The sequence below is a fragment of the Mus caroli genome, chromosome 15 (assembly GCF_900094665.2).
Source record: "Mus caroli chromosome 15, CAROLI_EIJ_v1.1, whole genome shotgun sequence".
Lineage (NCBI taxonomy): Eukaryota > Metazoa > Chordata > Mammalia > Rodentia > Muridae > Mus > Mus caroli.
This window is the reverse complement of record NC_034584.1, coordinates 3,863,198-3,880,851: the sequence shown is the minus strand read 5'-3', so window position 1 is coordinate 3,880,851 and position 17,654 is coordinate 3,863,198. Positions and strand designations below refer to the sequence as shown.

General features: G+C 42.6%; 1 protein-coding gene and 1 pseudogene across 2 annotated transcripts in view; one reads left to right on the top strand and one right to left on the bottom strand.

The window, feature by feature from the left end:
- Egflam (EGF like, fibronectin type III and laminin G domains) overlaps positions 1-17,654 on the top strand; it is a 177,763-nt gene that overhangs the window by 44,126 nt on the left and 115,983 nt on the right. The window lies entirely within an intron of this gene.
- Positions 4,618-5,238, bottom strand: LOC110310227 (annotated as a pseudogene).

Genomic DNA, 17,654 nt, shown 5'->3' with positions numbered 1-17,654 from the left:
TGCTGGTGGGATTGCAAGCTTGTTCAACCACTCTGGAAGTCAATCTGGAGGTTCCTCAGAAAATTGGACATAATACTACTGGAAGATCCAGCAATACCTCTCCTGGGCATATACCCAGAAGTTTCAACTGGTAATAAGGACACATGCTCCACTATATTCATAGTGGCCTTATTTATAATAGCCAGAAGCTGGAAAGAACCCCGATATCCCTCAACAGAAGAATGGATACAGAAAATGTGGTACATTTCCACAATGGAGTACTACTCAACTATTAAAAACAATGAATTTATGAAATTCTTGGGCAAATGGATGGATCAGGAGGATATCATCCTTAGTGAGGTAACCCAATCACAAAAGAAGTCATTAGATATGCACTCACTGATAAGTGGATATTAGCCCAGAAACATAGAACACCCAAGATACAATTTGCAAAACACAAGAAAATCAAGAAGAATGAAGATCCACACCATTTTTAAATGACTTCCATGAAGAGAAAAACACTTTCCAATCTGTCTTCCCTTCCGCAGTCCACTGAGCAGTCTCTCAGTGAGAGATGAAATATCACCTGGAAGTAAAAACAAAAAATTCTTACCAGAAATACGAGCTGAGGGGAATTGTGGTCATTGGAATGCCAGTCATAGATGGTGCTTTACAACAAAACAGGGAGAGAAATTTGAGAAAGACATTTTGGGACAGGATGGATAGGGTCGACCTCTTAAAGACAGCTCCTGCTAACAAAGGTGTGTCTGTGTTGTCACAGGGAAGCACACTAGTTACTCTCACATCACCGTGACCATGATTCTTGACAGAAGCAAGGGAAGAGGGAAAGATTTATTTTAGCTCATGGTTTCGAGGAGTTTCGGCCTATCATGGTGGAGAGAGCAGTATGGAGCAACTTTGTTCATGATGGCAGGAGTGTGACACTGGCTGTTCCCATCATGGCAATCAGGGGGAGAGGCTGTGACAGGACCCCGGGTCCAGGTATAAACTTCAAAGACTTGTCTTTAGTGAACTAGTTCTGCCAGTTAGACTCTACCTCCTGAAGTTTTACAGTCACAGAGTATTGCCACGTGCCAGACAATGAGTGGTCAAAAACATGAGCAGGCAGGAGACGCTGCAGAGTCAACATAACTGGGAAAGCCATGCAAACATGGCAATGGCCAGGCAACAAGGAGAAGGGTGAAAGATGAGGCGTCCTAGCTTTTCTTTACCTCTTCTTGAGAGTTGCTCAATGCATGAAGAATATTATCTTAGCGATTGGAGGCAGTAGAGGTTCCATTTGCACTTCTGTTTGTGTGTACTTGAAGCTCTACTTAAGTGGATTTGTTTTCTCAAAAACAAGCAGGTTGGGTCCCAAGAGTAAACAGAGGCAAAGATCCCAAAGTTTTGGAGAACAACACCCTAAGCTGACAGTAAAGAGAGCTGAGAAGCAGCGAGTGGGTGAGCATGCTGAACCCTTCAATTCTCACATGCTTGCATCCTCTGCTGCTTCTGGAGGTGGGGGGTGAAAGGGAAGTGAAGTAGAGCCCGGGTGAACGTGTGACTGAGAAGCAGTCAGAATCCTGCATCTCTCTCTCTCATTTCCACCTAGCTAGGCAATTGCCTCACTTCTAAAAAGACTAGGAATGCAGAAGTTCTATGGTCAAAGGGCAGCTACCACAACTGAAGATACGGCTGCCTCAGTGAAAGGTGTAAACCTATTCACTGACAAGACCTTGAACCTTCCCTACTTACCATCTAGAATTGGGGTAGACAATACTCTCCCTCAGGTTGGATAAGAGGTCGTTCACTTGGACTTGGCCAGCCTGAGATGAAAGAGCTAATGTCGCAGACAGTGAAAACTCACAACCACTACAGACCAAGCTCTCCCACATGGACTGCAGGGAGTGTTAGATTTCTGAACATTTAAGTATGAAGATAAAATTAAGACTGCTCAGCCATTTAAAGAATGTTTTTAGTAACCAAATATAATCTCCCACCACCTAGACAAAGAACTCCAGGCCACCAGTGACTTGCAGCATAAAGAAATTAGTCCTTCCCAGAAAGACTTTTACTAGTCATCTAGTGCAGAGCGGTCGACCTTGAACCCAAATATTCACCACCAAGAGAAACAGACTCAGCAGCTTGTATTAAAACATATTCGTGCATATATTACACCCCCCCCACATGTATGTAACAATAGTAATTTAAAAAAAGAGGCTATAAACTTGAGAGTTCAGGGATGGTATAGTAGACTCTAGGGAGGGTACGTGGGGGAGGCAGAAAGGAAAAAACAGGTAGGAGAAGGTGATATAATTCTATTTCAATTAAAACTATATTAAAATAGTTAATAAAAGAAAGATGCAGTCTGGAAGGAACAGAGATTATGAGTGGGGGAAAAATATAAAAGAAAAGCATCCAAAAATGCATTTCTGATTCTAGAAAGGTGAGATTATGCCCCAGGGCATGAGGGCAGGGTAGTAGATAGGAGAAAAGAAATCTTTCTGGAAAAACCTGAAGTGTCTTTGAGCATCATGTTATTTCAAATAGCACAGGGGATCAGTCAACCCACACATCCATACTCAACATTTGCTTGCCTGGTCACATCTATCTATCTAAGTGGGCTGAGTCAGGCTCCCATTCTTGACCATATGCCAGCTTAGCTCAGGCTGGTGCACTGGTTGGTGGTATACTATCCTGGCCTCCTGGTCAACAGGAAAGATAAAGTCTTAAATGTCTCATATTCAAGAGCATTTTCCTAAATTGCAGCTGCTGCTATTATTGCTATGGTATGATTTATATTCCATGTAGCACAAGTTTTATTTATTCTTGTTGATGTATGCATTGTAATTGTGCTGCTGAGCAAGCTATTTCTCACACTGGTGAGAAAAATGACTCTTGTAGCCGTTTACTATACTAGTGATCCCCAATGAAGGAACCAGTCCTCTGGTATCCACGCCCTTTCTGGACTCCTTCCTTGAGTTGGTGGTTGCGTGGAGAAGCCACATGAAGGAGAATTCAAGCCTGCTGATAGCAGGAGTGAGTCTCTCTGAAGTTCCAGCCAACAGCAGATCTGGCTCTCCATGCGTGTTAGTGAGCCCACCTTACAGGTAGATTACCAAGCCCAACTGGGCCAATTCTGCAGATGATAGGTACTGGGAAGCCATGCTGTTTGATCATGGCCTGGTCTCAGTTAAAGAACCATGTGGACAAAGTAATAAGTAAGGTCGTTTGAAGCCATGGCATTCTGGCTTGTGTGCTAGTGAGTAGCAGATAACTAAATGGCTCTTTTCTTTGGCTTGTCCACTAGACCTGCTGCCTGATGTAGCCAGGGTCTGCTTTCAGCTGTATCCTTCATGCAGCCCCACCCCCAATATGGATGCTTGTAGTTCATTCTGCTCCTTTTTGCAGGTAACTCTCTTAGTGAACTTTCTTCTTGTCCAGAGGAGGGAAAAAATGTTTTAAACTGCTGAGAGATTCCAGGGACCATACACCTAAGAGGACAAATTCAGCAGTATGGACTTTATTTGAAAAAGACAGGCTCTCAGACTCTTGAGACTATGCCGTGGCACACTTCGGGTGAGGTTCTTGCTGGACACCTTCTGCTCATGAGGCCTGGGCTGAAGCATGAGCAGCAAAGCTTGCTGTTGTGGCCAAGAGTACTCATTTTGAGACTGGGTGTTTCTGGCTAGGTGTAGCCTGTAACCTTACGCTGGTTTCTCATACTCCTCAGACTTCCTCATCCAAAAACCCCAAGATATTCAATGTTTGTGTTAGGATATTGCTCCAAAGATTAAAATTAAATTTTATTAAGGACTCAGAACATGAACTGAATTTTTTGGTAAATGGGTAGCTAGGAATTGGAAATGTGTAGTTCAGTAGTATGTCCCTTGCCTATTATGTGAGGTTCTGGATTTAACACTCAACATTGAAATAATAAAATAAAAGTAGCAATAAGGAAGAAGCTAATAGTAGTGGTAGTCATGATGGTGATGATGGTGATTGTGATAATGATGGTGACGGCCATGATAGTGATGATGATGATGATGGCCATGATGGTGATGATGATGATGGTGATAATGATGATGATGGCCATGATGATGATGGCGATGATGATGGTGGTGGTAGTGATAATGATGGTGATGGCCATGATGGTGATGATGATGATGATGGTGATGATGATGGTGGTGGTAGTGATGATACCAATGGTGATGATCTCTAGGGAAACGAGTTTACTTCAGAGGGGTCTTAAATATTTCTTTCCTCAAAGTCTCCCTAATCCAAGGTGGGAAGAAAAAGAAGGATAATCCTATTTTATGTGGTGCAGCTCCTTGTCTATTTTTTCTTTCAGCACAACCCATGGCATTTTTATGAGAGCTTCTTAGTTTATATTGTGAGGTAAAAGAAAGAACACTTCTCTTTAATACTTTACATAGTGACAGCAAAATATCTGAGACCTAAAGGGACTTCCAGGGGGTTGCACTTCTCATAAACTGAGATCAGATTAAACAAGCTTTAACTCCTGGAATTTTCCAGTTGACACTTCCCTTACAATAGCTCTAAGCTCTCATTTGTCACACTGAGTCTCAAGGCCAAGTTTTTATTGTTGCGGATGTCTTTAGATCTGAATCAATGGTTTCAGCCAATACCTACTAATTCTACTTCAGAAATGAGTTTGGCATTTGGTGGAATTCTGACATCAGGCTGTGCTTGCTTTCCATAGCCCATTCTGGTTCATCCTCCATTTGAGCCCATTCTCCTTTGCTCGTGCTCAGGAGCGCCTCATCCCCTCCTCTGACAACCTCCCTATTGTGACCTTGGAACTTAAAGGCTTGGCGTTTTTTCATCTTTGAGCTTGAGTGAATATTAGTATCAAAACCAGTCCTTTCTGGGAATGTCCCTGTATACCAGCCGTGAACATCTTCCTTTTTGGGAATGTTGGTTTATCTCCCTTTTTAGAACCGATTTTGTATATTTCGGTGGGCCCTCATCAAGAGTCTCTTCAGACTTGGTTTCTTTGGGTTTATCATCATTGCTTCACATGCTTCACTGGCTCAAACTCTATACTTACAGTTTCAGCATCCTTGAAATGGTAACTTTCAAAAAGATGGTAACTTTCAAAAAGGCTGTAAGTGAATGGTCCCTATTAGCCGTCTTAGCTAAACTTCTAATGTTTCCCAATCATTTATGCTCTGCAAGAAACGAATCTCAACCACGATCCTGCAGAAACTTGATCAAGTCCTTCTTGGGCAGATGCATTCTGTAGAACTCCCTTGCCATCCTCTCTCCCTCCTCCTCTCCTCTCCCCCCTGCTGTCTTACGGCACCGATTTTCAAGTGTGCATTACTGCTAGCTCTCATGAAATCTCTTGAACTCACTCCCCCTATGGAACTTAAATGCTTATGTAGCTTATGGCTAACATCTTCCATTTTCTTTCAGCCTCAGTCCTGGGTCACCACCACTGTGCTCCATGCTTCTGTTTAGATTTCACATGAGCAAGAGCATGTGGTATTTGTCTGTCTGTCTGACTAATTTCACTTACCACACAACTCCCAGGTTCATCAGTGCTGTTTCCAATGGCAAGATTCCCTTTGCTTTTAAAGGCTGAGTAGTATTCTAGTGTGCCCGTGTTACATTTATCTTTATTCATCCATTGGTTGACAGATAGACTTTTCTAGAATTTGGGGATTATTTGGCCAGTAAAGGCAGCAAAAAATGAAAATGGCAAACATCTATAAACCGTTGAAAGTCTCTCAGTCCTTCAATACTAAGATCTTTGTCAAACCACAAGCTTGGAATAAAGTTGGCAATCTTAGAATGTCTAGGGCTAAGGAAGGAATGCACAAAAAGTAAAACAACAAGATAACAGAAATATTACCAATGATTATATACTTTCTTAAGAAGGGGGTACATATTTACCAAGGAAGCCTTATCCAGTGGTTGGGAGTAGGGATAGAGGTAGGGATAGGGGTACAGGTAGGGGTAGGAGGAGAAATAAGGTAGGTGGTTAGGCTTCACAGCTAGATGCCTGAGCTCATCACAGCTCCATTTCTGCTAGCCCTGTTGCCATGGTTACTTAAAATATCAAAGTCTCAGTTTCTTTCATGTGTAAGATAATAACAATGGGATCATAGGGTCGTTGTATGGAATAAACGCAATGATATCTGTATAGCGTACTTATAAGTGTTGGCTTTAGAATCCATCTGTCTTGGTTCACCAGCTGAGTGATTTCAAAAAAGTCTCTCAATTGCTGTGTCTTGGTCTTCTGTGAAACAGGAACGTTAACACTGAGTGAGAGGTTAAATATATGGGCTCCTTGAGGATTCTCTGGCATTTAGTATGTGTTGGATCTGATGCTCTGTCTTTAGTGACAGATAGCAATGGCATTAAAAATGTGCCATGTGATGCACGCCCTCAACACTCAGTTATTATCAGCTGGTAGGATGCTTATTTATCTCCCAAAAAATAATACCTGCTTTCACAATGAAAATTAACATATATAAAAAAGTAGGAAGAAAATGTTACCACTTTGGGGAACTTCTTAATAAAAATTTTGTTGATTATTTTCCAGAAAAATTATTCTGTTTTGTATAAACATGTATTGCATGTACACTTCTGTATTATATATATAGTCCTGTATTGCATATACACATAGATATTGTATATATACTTGTGTTTTATATACATATTATATATATATTGTGTGTGTTGTTTTACAGCTATATGTTTTATGTATAGCTGTGTGTTATATGCACACTTATGTTGCATGTACAGCCATGTATTTCTTCCAGTCTTATGTTGTACATACACTCATGTGGCATATGTATAGTCATGTGTTGTTTGTATATTGTGTATTGTATGTACACTCATGTGCCATTTGTATAGTCATGTATTATATGTGTACTCATGTGGCATTTTTATAACCATGTGCTGTATGTACACACATGTAGCTTATATATTGTCATGTGTTGTACATATACTCATAAGGTATACAATGTGTGCCTCATGTGATATATATAAAGCCATGTTTTTTTTATTGTCAGCATATTTATTTTTTTTTAATTTTTAATATTTTTACTACATATTTTCCTCAGTTACATTTCCAATGCTATCCCAAAAGTCCCCCATAGTGCCCCCACTTCCCTACCCACCCATTCCCATTCTTTTGGCCCTGGCATTCCCCTATATTGGGGCATATAAAGTTAAGCCATGTGTTATATGTGCACTCATGTGGCATATATACAGTCATGTTTTATGTGTATAGTTCATATCTACAACCATGTGTTGTGTGAACATTCACTTCATAGACTTCTTTGATCATATACACCAGAAAAAATCATTTCCATTTCTTATTACAAACTCAAATGAGCATCATTTAAGTGACTAGCCATTATGCACACATATGTGATCATAATTCACTTCCATATTCTTGATTAGCTTCTTGCTGTTTGAATTTTTCTTTATTATGACCGTGTTAAGATGAGCATACTTGTACAAAACTTATCCCCACATAAGCTTGTTTCTTCAGTGCAGAGTGTGAGAGTTGCAAGTATCTGGGCATATTCCCATATATTTATGATTATCTTACAGCGTCTATCTACTTTTTAAGAGTAATACCAAACTGTGCGTGACGGTACTTTCCTGGACCCTCATCTCAGCATTTGGAATATAAGGAAAGAGACAGCGAATTTGAGGTCAGCCTAGGCTACATACTGAGATCTGATGACAGAAACCAAATTCTGGGATGTTGCTCAGGGAAGAAAGCTTGCCTCATCGGTAGGTGACTGTGAGTTCCATATCCCACATCACAAACACAAAAGTAACCATACCAAGTTGAATTGAAGTGTATAAAAATGCCTCAGTGGAACTTACCATTAGTAAACACTTGTCTCCGCCAGCATGATGGCACACGATTTGATCTCAGCCTTTAGGAGGCAGACACAGGCATGAGAGTCTCTGTGAGTTCAAGGCTAGCCTGGCCTGCATAAGGAGTTTCATGTCAGGCAAGGCTACATGGTGAGATCTTTGTCTTAAAGGCAAAACAAACCAAATCCCAATGAGTTACACTTCATTTGTTAAAATGTGTGTGTGTGCGCGCGCGCGTAAGCCGAGCATGTGCCCATCAGAGGACAACTTTGTGTAGTTCATTCCTCTTCCCACCTTGTGGGCACTGAGAATTGTACTCAGGTCGTCAGTTGGTAGAAAGTGCCTTTACCTGTTGAGCCCACTGGCCAGTGTCTTGTTTCAGTCACAGGAAGCAGTAGCCTCCAGGGATTCAGGAAGGGCTGTACTTCATTAACTACTCACGTGTTCTAAATATTTTTTGACTGTGTGTGTTTAACTTCTGTTGTTTCTGGCAATTTGTCTATTTAAGTCCTTTGCCCATTTTCCATCCGTGGAACGTAAAATACTTCTGTTATGTTTTGTATGCGCTCCTTTGTATGTTAAATGATATTATTCTTCTACTGGTTTGTAAATACTTGTCCTTAGGTAGTATTTTAACTTTAGTTTTCTTTTCACACACAAACTATTTTAAGACCAGTGTGACCTGTCTTCTTTTGTGGATGGTTTTTCTCTATGAGCAAAGACTTAGTTTGTAATGATGCTGGAGTGGCTGCGGGTGAATAGGAAGAAGGTCCCTGTTTTAGTGTTTATTTCTCAAATTTTTTAATCCATCTGGAGTTAAAGTTATGTCAGTATATAGTATGAATTAAGGCTGGAGATTGATTTTTTTTCTTCTAATTTGCTAACCAACTGTCCTAATGCCATCCATGGAATAATTCTTCCATTCCCCATTGATCCAAGATGCTTTTCTTATCATAAATTACATTTTTATATGTTCTAGGGCCATCCGTCCTGTTCTATCGATCTCCCTGTTCATTCCTTATGCCAATTCCATGGGGTTTTAATTATAGTTGAAGGGTCTTTTAAGTCCTCTATTTCAAGAATGCCCAGCAGAGCTAGCACATTTGTGTGAACATAAAGTTAAGGTCAATGGATACTTAGAAAGGCCCAAGGATTTTGTTCTTGCTTATGTCTGAGCCCGAGAAGGCCACAGAGTGATTGCTGTTTATTGTAAAGAGATACTTAGAGGTGTGGATGTCCTCCCACCTCTGCATGTGCTCCCAAACACTGCATCACCTGGACAGCGCCAACATGGATCTCACTACTGCTTACTTCTCTGTCCCAGATTCTCCAGCGTTTTGTGATCTTCAAACTAGTAGACTATTACTGTTAATATATAATGGGGACCAACCAAAGTGAGGTGAATCATGTAACTAGCATTGACCAATGAGAGATAAGCTATAGTAACTTTTGTCGCTCCTTTGAAGCAACTTGGATAGTGAGTCTGTAGTTCACTTTCTTCCAAATGTTAGTCCAGACTCCATGTTGGGGATCAGACCATGTGAGAGAAGAGCTGTAACCAACCATCAGGGATTTGCAAAATACTACAAACCTTTCTTGTTGTAAGCCTCGGTACTCATTTATTATAGCAGCAGTTAGCCAATCCAGACTGGTAACAGTCAAAATACTTAGTTATCCCGGTCTCCGCAGTCACCGGCCCGAGGTGACAAGAACGACTCAGACACCAAGTTGGGTTCACGCAGCAACTTTACTTCGGGCTTTTTCTTTTACAGCTCTCTTCCCAAGCAGCTTCTTCTTAGGGCAAGGGCTAAACTACTCCTATTCTACTTCTGGCTTCTACCTAGGGCAAGGGCTAAAATAAACTCTTACTATTCCCATCTACTCACCTCCTTCTAGCTCCACCCCACCTCATCCAATCAGAATTCACACACTCTCCAGGCACATGCTCAGGTCGTTCACAGATAGGCTGACAGGTCCTGATCACCAGGACCAGTCCAGCCTAGCAGGCAGCCCACGCATGCAGCTTCACTGCGCATGCTCTGGCAAGGCAGTAAACAAGTGGGTTTCACGGGGCCTTCGGCCCCACCGCTTCCACATCATGAATTCTATCAGATGCTTATTGACTGGGTACTGGTTTTCTAACTCAGGAGTTATCATCATTGTGATTCCAAGCTTGATGGTTCCCCCCCATCTCTAACACCATGACATGATTTGCTTGTGTCAGAAAATAGAAAGATCCCCATATCTCATCACTTCGGTTTGCTGATTTTTTTCATAGAGAAGTTAAGTCCGAGTGGACACCTCAAGCAAACTTGTGCCCATCACAAACAATAACATTATTTATCCCATAGATGTATATTATTATTGTGTTTATTCACTTTGTCTTTAAAAAGTTACTGTGTGATATAGTTCCATTACACTTTCTTAGCTAACTATAGCAAAGAGACTTTGGTTTTGGTTTTGTTTTTTGGTTTTGCCCTTGGTGGAAAAACATGACAAAGATGACATGAACCTGGGTGTGTTAAAAGATGGTGCCCTCTTCAACTAGAGAGAAGACAATGGAGCCTGCGGTTGGGAGGGTGATTTCTGAGTACAACTAGCCTTAACTTCTCTCTGCCCCCTGTATGTGGGGCATGGGGAGTGCCAATCAGACAGCAAGCTGCTGTATCTCCACCACCTTCACTTCCCCTGTATATAAGGTAGGGACTCTGTGAAGACTGACTGAGAAAGCATGCAAATTACTTAAGCTCTGAATCTGGTCCTCCAAGTGAATGTTGGCTTTTCCTACTGGGACCCTGTAGCGTTTCCTGTTCTCTGGGTGAGTAACTGCATTCAGCTTGATCTCTGATTTCAGGCTCAGGACAGCATAAAGCTTTCTGTAGGATGTCTGACTATTTTGTACCTCCTTCCTGTCAGAGGTCATGTGATTCATTTGTCCCATCATCTATCTAGTCTCCATCCTTTGTCAGACATACCATCGAACAAATCAAAATGAAAACAAGCAAACCAGAAACAAATTCCCCTACCACTGCACCCTCCCCCAAGAAATAAGGTCCAGTACCTCACTTACTGGAGCAGGAGAAAAAGTTGCAGATCCAGAGGGACAAGGCTCCATTATGACGGTGAGGAACGGCAGTGACTGTCAAGCATGATGGCGGGATCAGAAAGCTGAGGTATCACAGCTTCAGCTACAAATATGAAGCAAACCAAGAGCAATTTTGAAGTAGGACAAGGCTATTCATTCTCAAAACCTGTCCCCAGTGATGTAACTCCTATACCTGAGCCTGTGGGGGACCGTTGTCGTCCAAAGCAACAGATCGCTCATTGTCTTCATTACTTGAGACCAGTCATGATTTCCTGGTTCCTTATGTTCTTCACACCTCAAGTAGGACAGTGGTGGTCTTAGAGCCACTCACAGATTGGTGAGTGAACGGATCTAAACCTCTGAAAACTAGAGTTAAGCTCATAGCGGAGTGCTCAACACACTATTGTGTGTCAGGTCTCAAAGCCCATGAAGCTCTTAGTTGTTGGGCTGCCTGGGGCGGAGTGGGCTACAGGAGACATGGAGGAGGCCTCATACAGCACAGAATCTCTGGCCTAGGAGTCAGTGTTTTCTAAGAAGATGGATCTAATTTCTATTCTCCCAAAAGTGTCTCATGGGCTTGAGTACACTCTCAGTAAAATGTCAAGGTGGCAGTGATAGAGGTGGTTGCCAGGAGATCATATTTGACAAATTCACATGCCAGACTTGTGAACTTGCCAGGAGTTTTAAAAATCCCCAGCTTTGGGAGAAAAGAGAGGTGATTGCTTTCCTTCCATTTTTCAAATGACTGTTATCCTCTGAAAGACAATGAGTTCTAAGCAATCATTAGAAATAGAAATAGATATAGATGATATAGATATAGATATAGATATAGATATAGATATAGATATAGATATAGATATAGATATAGATATAGATATAGATATAGATATAGATATAGATATAGATATAGATATAGATATAGATATAGATGAAAAACCACACTATGTTTACTAATGCTTGAGCTCCAGGTTCTTTGAAGTCAGTGACTTTCTGAAAAAAGCTACAAGTGGGGGCTGAGCAAGATGTTCCTTGCTGTTTTAGGTAAAACTCAGAGGTTGGATTTGGGGCTGAGTATGGCGGTGCACACCTTTAATACCAGCCCTCAGCATTGGCAGGTGGATCTCTCTGAGCCTGGGGCCAGCCTTGTCTATACAGTGCTTTCCAGGACAGCCAAGGCTAGCCACATAGTGAGACCCTGTCTCAAAACACTACCAAAACAAAACAAAAAAGATTCCAAAACAAAAAACTTGGATTTCTATCCGAGCAAGGAGATAGACGCTCTCTAGGTTAGGTGTGGGCTGCCCCGCCTTCTTCCAATGCTGCATAGGTTGCCAGGAGCCAGTGTTGGCTGTAGAAGAAAAGGGTGTGTGTGTGTGTGGAGGGGGATTGATTCTAAATAGAAAAAGGAAGGGAAGTTTCTTGGGCCAAAGAATTGGTGTAGCGTTCTGCTGCTGTAAGTGGCACTTGGAGAAATGATCAGTTTTTTATCCTTATGAATATTTTTAAAACTAATCTTTTGAAATCGTGTGTACAGTGTGTCTTCACCAGCTCCAGCTCCTCCCAGGACTATCCATCTTATCTTCATGACCTCCTTCTTTAGCTTTTATTTAATTTTTGAGCACACTGAGTCTAATTAGTGCTGTCCACATGTGTGTGCCCGTGGAGTCATTCACTGGGTCATGAGAAACCCACCAGAGGGCATATGCCCAAGGAAATGTAACTCCCCACACCCCTGGCTATCAATAGCTCCTCCCCTGGGGGCGGTGCCTCAGGTGTCCCATCTATCCTTCATGCTGATGGCTTTGTGCTGTTGATTTCCCTGGCTTGGACAGTCTGTTCCAGGTAGCCAAGCTTGTGTGGTGAGAAGGCTTCTTCCTGGGCAACCAGGGTTCCCTGCTGGGGTTGTGAGGGCAGAGAAGAATGGCATTTTTTCTCTTTGCTCATTTTAATTTTGAGCAATTTCCAATTTCTACACGTGTGTGTTTCAGATAAATTTCAGACTTGTACAGTAGTGTTTCCGTGGAGCCTTCATTCAGCATCTTCTGATGTAAATGTCCTACGTTACCATGGTGATCAGTTATCTAAGAAATTAATGTTGATATGGTACTATTAACTACAGTAAGTTATTATTCAGATTCTACTCACTTTTCCCAGTACCTTTTTTTCCACTCAGGATCCAATCCTGGATCCCGCTGTGCCTTTTGATGTCACAGCTCTTTCGTGCTATCTATCCAGTCAGTGGCAGATGCTAGGCAAGCTTTTGTCTTCCAGAACATTGATGCTTTTTAAATGGGTTATTCTTTTCATGGTGACACTTAATTTAGGTTTGTCAGAAATGGCATACTCTCATCTCCTTTCATCTCACCATATCTGACACAAGGCTCAGCCTGGCTCAGCCCTGATGATGGCTTTAGTTCCATTGTAGAATGAGCACTTGACTTCCCCAAGTTTATATGTTGACACAGAATCCTCAAGTGATAACATTCAAAGGCAGGCCACTTGGAAGGCCATCGGGCCATGAGGGTAGAGGCTCACAGTTGGCGTTAGTGTTCCTAGTAGGGATGGAAAATAAGCAATCTCCTTTCTGCCACGTAAGAAGAGGTCGAGTCTGAATCAGAACACAATCTCCCCAGACACCACGCCTCATGAACGAACCATGGACGTCCCAGTGCATAACCGCGAGAAATAAGTTTCTGTTGTTTCTAACTTACCTGCTTTATGATATTTTGTTATGATTGCTTTCATGAACTATGACAATCTCCCATTTGTAGAGGGAAAGCTATCAGAAATTTTCATGAAAATGAAAAATCATGATGATATCAGTGTGTACACATTTCTGGTGAGATATGTTGGGGCTATGCAAACAAACTGTTTCTCTTGGCTCCTTCAGAAAGCCTTCACCTTAGACTGGTCTGCAGTAGTGACCGCTGGTATTCTAGTGGCCTTATTCTGCCTGCAGAGACCCTGCCTGTGGGCACAATAGCCCCAAAGATGCTTTGTCTAGTAGCAAGCCAGAGAAGGCAGCTTTCATTAGATGTAGGCCACTTCTCTGAGGTCATCAGAGGATGAAGGCTGTTCATAGGTCATGGACATAATCCTTTGTCTTTCCAAGGGATTCTTCCATGCCTGTAGCTTTGGGGACATAGGATGGTACATGTCACTTTGGGTTTTCCCTGTGCTTCTCAATGCCTTCTTAGGAAAGGTCAGGCCTTGTTAAGAGTTCAAGTCCCAGAACTGAAATGGTAGAAAGGAAGAACCAACTCTTACAAGCTGCACACAAAAGAGAGAAGGAGGAAGGCAGAGAGAGAGAGAGAGGGAGAGGGAGAGGGAGAGGGAGAAGGAGAGGAGGAGAGGGAGAAAGAAGGGGAGGGGAGCAGGGAGAAGGTGAGGAACAGGGAGAGGGACAGGAACAAGGAGGAGACGGAGGTTACTAATGAAGCTGAATGCTTTGTACTGAGAAGGATTGAACCATAGTCCAAACTCAGTAAGTTGCTAGCATAGAGCAAAAGGCATTTAGGCTCAAGTGTGATAGTATTTCCTGGGGTAGGGAGAGACTCCATGTTGTCTGCAGTGGGGTATGATACCATAGCAGCTAGAAGAGCAGATTCGTGTTTGTGCTTAACTCAGGGATGCAAGTGCAAATGGGAAGGAGGCCAGTTAAGGATCCAGACGCAGTTGCAAAGAGAACAGGGGTTTACTCTGTTGCTTACTTAGCCTATGGTGTCTATTTTGTGCCAGCTGTTGTAAGCATGTGGCATTAAGGGACATCATAGAGGTCACAAGTATTGCTGGCCTTATGGGGCTTACATCCTATGAGTGTTAGGAGTGGCAGAGAGATCCCATCTGGAACAGAAAAGAGAGGAGCACTTGACAGTGTGCCATGATGTCCTGGTTATGTGTTACATAGGAGGAGGGAGAGCTATAATATGGTGTGATGTCCTGGCTATGTGGTACATGGGAGGAGGGAGAGATATAACAGGAAAAGATGCTGGCTCTAGCCTTCTATCCTGGAGTATTGGGCACTTGGTGTGAGACACTGAGGAAAAAATATCTCAGAATTTTAAGTACATTTGGAATTTTGTGTTGGGACGCATTTCTAATTATTCTGGGGATGTGCTTGGCCCCCTGGCCATAGGTTGAACTTGCCTGTCAGTAAAGCTTCTCTACTCCATTCTTGCCAGATGCCATTGGTAAATAAGTTTAGGACTTCAGGGAAGGACAGGATTGGGACTTACAGGCATTTATGATGCCTGTGGAATGTGTGTGTGCTGTGTACATATGTGCTTGTGTGCTCATGTGCATGCATGCATGTGTGTGTGTACCCATGTATATGGTGATACTAGGCGTGGTAGAGTTGTGCAACCTTCTTGCTTGCTTTCTTAGACAAGTGAGAAGCTCCACCCCAATTCCCATTTGCAGCGACGTACCCACGCACACTACCCCATGGATGCCTCACTCCGTATCCTAATCCTGCCAACTGATACTCCAGAAGGGTGGTCTGCATTCTGCAGACTGTAAGAGTGGACTTCAAAAGCGGGGGTGGGGCTGACTGTGACAGGAATAGACTGCCCCACAAAGAGGCCCACAGGGTTCTGGAAGACGAAACCTCTCGATGTGGTGTCTGGGCATTTCCTAAATCCTGACTTGAGTCAAACAACCATTCTTCTGTGCTTTCAAGCCAAGCTCTTGCTGCTGCCTTGCAGGCATTGATTGACTTGCAAGCATCTTCGGTGGGGGAGATTCACTCGCATCCTTACAATGCTCCTTTAGTAATGTAACAATAATAGAGCATGCTTCGAAAGACACAAATGCGGGGTTCCTTTCCTTATTCAGAGCTTGCTGACTATTTTTAGTTAGTCAGGCACTTTTCACCACACCAGTGACTATAACATGGTTCACTCCGATGAAAATCAAATCACTGGAGAGCCAGCCATGTATTTCCGCCACAGACCATATTTTGGTTTGCATTTTGAAGTGTTTTTATGAATTGGTTTGCAAAACTAATTGAATCAGAGGTGGATTTTGCTCAGTAAGTCGAAGTGCTTTATGAAATAAAATTACCATAAGAAATTGATCTAATTATTTGGCAATTTCTAATGCAAAAAGAAAAATCTAATACAGTTTTTTTTTTTCCAAAAACAAATCTCCCAGAGAAGGAATCTCAGAATCTCCTCGAGGCAAAGGAAAGGCTTTTATTTAGTTATCTCTTTGGAGATGCAGTGCTTAGCTTACAAGAACAAGCTTCAGGGTATGTTTTATTGGTAGCTCTAGTTTATACTACTTTTAAAGGACAAGGTCCCTCCACACTACTTTTCTATAGGTAGCATAATTTCATCATTTATAATCATCATCGTTGAGATAGAAATATTATTGTTGATCAACCCCTTGAATCTTGGCTTTCCCACAGGTGAGAGACTCGTTGTTGGGAGGGTTCTAACTCTGAGGAGCCGCTGATATGTTTCTGTACCATAATAGATGAGATCTCCGCCTAATTCAGATCAAATTCTTTCTGCTTCATGGAAAGCTCTTGGAGAGACTCGATTGGCTTTTGTGCGCCTTATAGAAAGGCTGAACTCTGCTCTGGTGCCTCAGGGATTGAAGGGGCAGAAAGAGCTTCTGTTGTGGCTGGCAGAGCTTTCAGGAGGGAATTACTGTGATCTGCTCGTTGCTGTTAAGACCCTATCCAGATGCCTCTTGTCTCTGAAGTTGATACGGGCATGTGCACTCCCTTTAGCTGATGGTCCTCCAGACTTTCCTCTTCGGAGTTTATCTCTAGCCCAGGGGTGACATCGTGGGCTTGCCCTACCCTTTGACTTGAGCTTGTCCTTCCATATCCCGTGAGTCACAGAATCTCTATGTAAGCAATGTTTTCATGTTGCAAGTACTGCTTCCAAGAACACCGGCTTGGTGATCTATCCTGCCGTCCAGGACACTTCAGACATCAGAGATGCACTCAGATGCAGACGTTGCCTGAGGAGTCTATAGTTCTTTCTTGTAGCAGTCATTTGTGTATCCTTTAGACAAGATCTAGACTCCCAGTCCTCCGACCCAAACCACAGTGCATTCAACTGCTTCTCAGAAGGGGGGAAAAGCTGTCCTCACTAACACACTCCACAGAGAGGAAAGGACTGTAGGATAGAGATAGCAAAGAGATGGCTGGTCATTGCCAGCCCTGGCTAGTTATCTGTGTTGCTCCTGGGCACATGGTTGAGGGGAGTTCTAAGAGTTCCATAAAGGAAGACTGACAGGGATACTGTGATGGCACTCTGGAAGTTACGGTGGGTGGTCATGGTGATTCCCAGAAACATATGTGGTACTGTGGTTGAAAAAGAAAAGAGCTGATAAAACCAGAGACCCACCTGGCATCCATGCTTATTTTATTGGGGCACAGAGGACTGATCCTGGTGCACAAGGGGCTGGGCCGAGGAGGATGTTGAGCCACGGAATATGCTTGGAAGGAATGGGCAGGGAGGAAGCTGTTGAGGGAATTGAAGAAGGGAGGAAACAACAGAATCACAAATCATCCAGACTCACACAGCCTGGGTGGGGGATGGGGATGGAAGCCCATTCAGACCTTATTCCTCTCTATACCTCCTTCTGTCTCTTTGGTAAGATCATAGATCCCTAGACAAAACAACCCTGTTTCTTCATGTAAGAAAGAAAGAAAGAAAGAAAGAAAGAAAGAAAGAGAGAGAGAGAGAGAGAGAGAGAGAGAGAGAGAGAG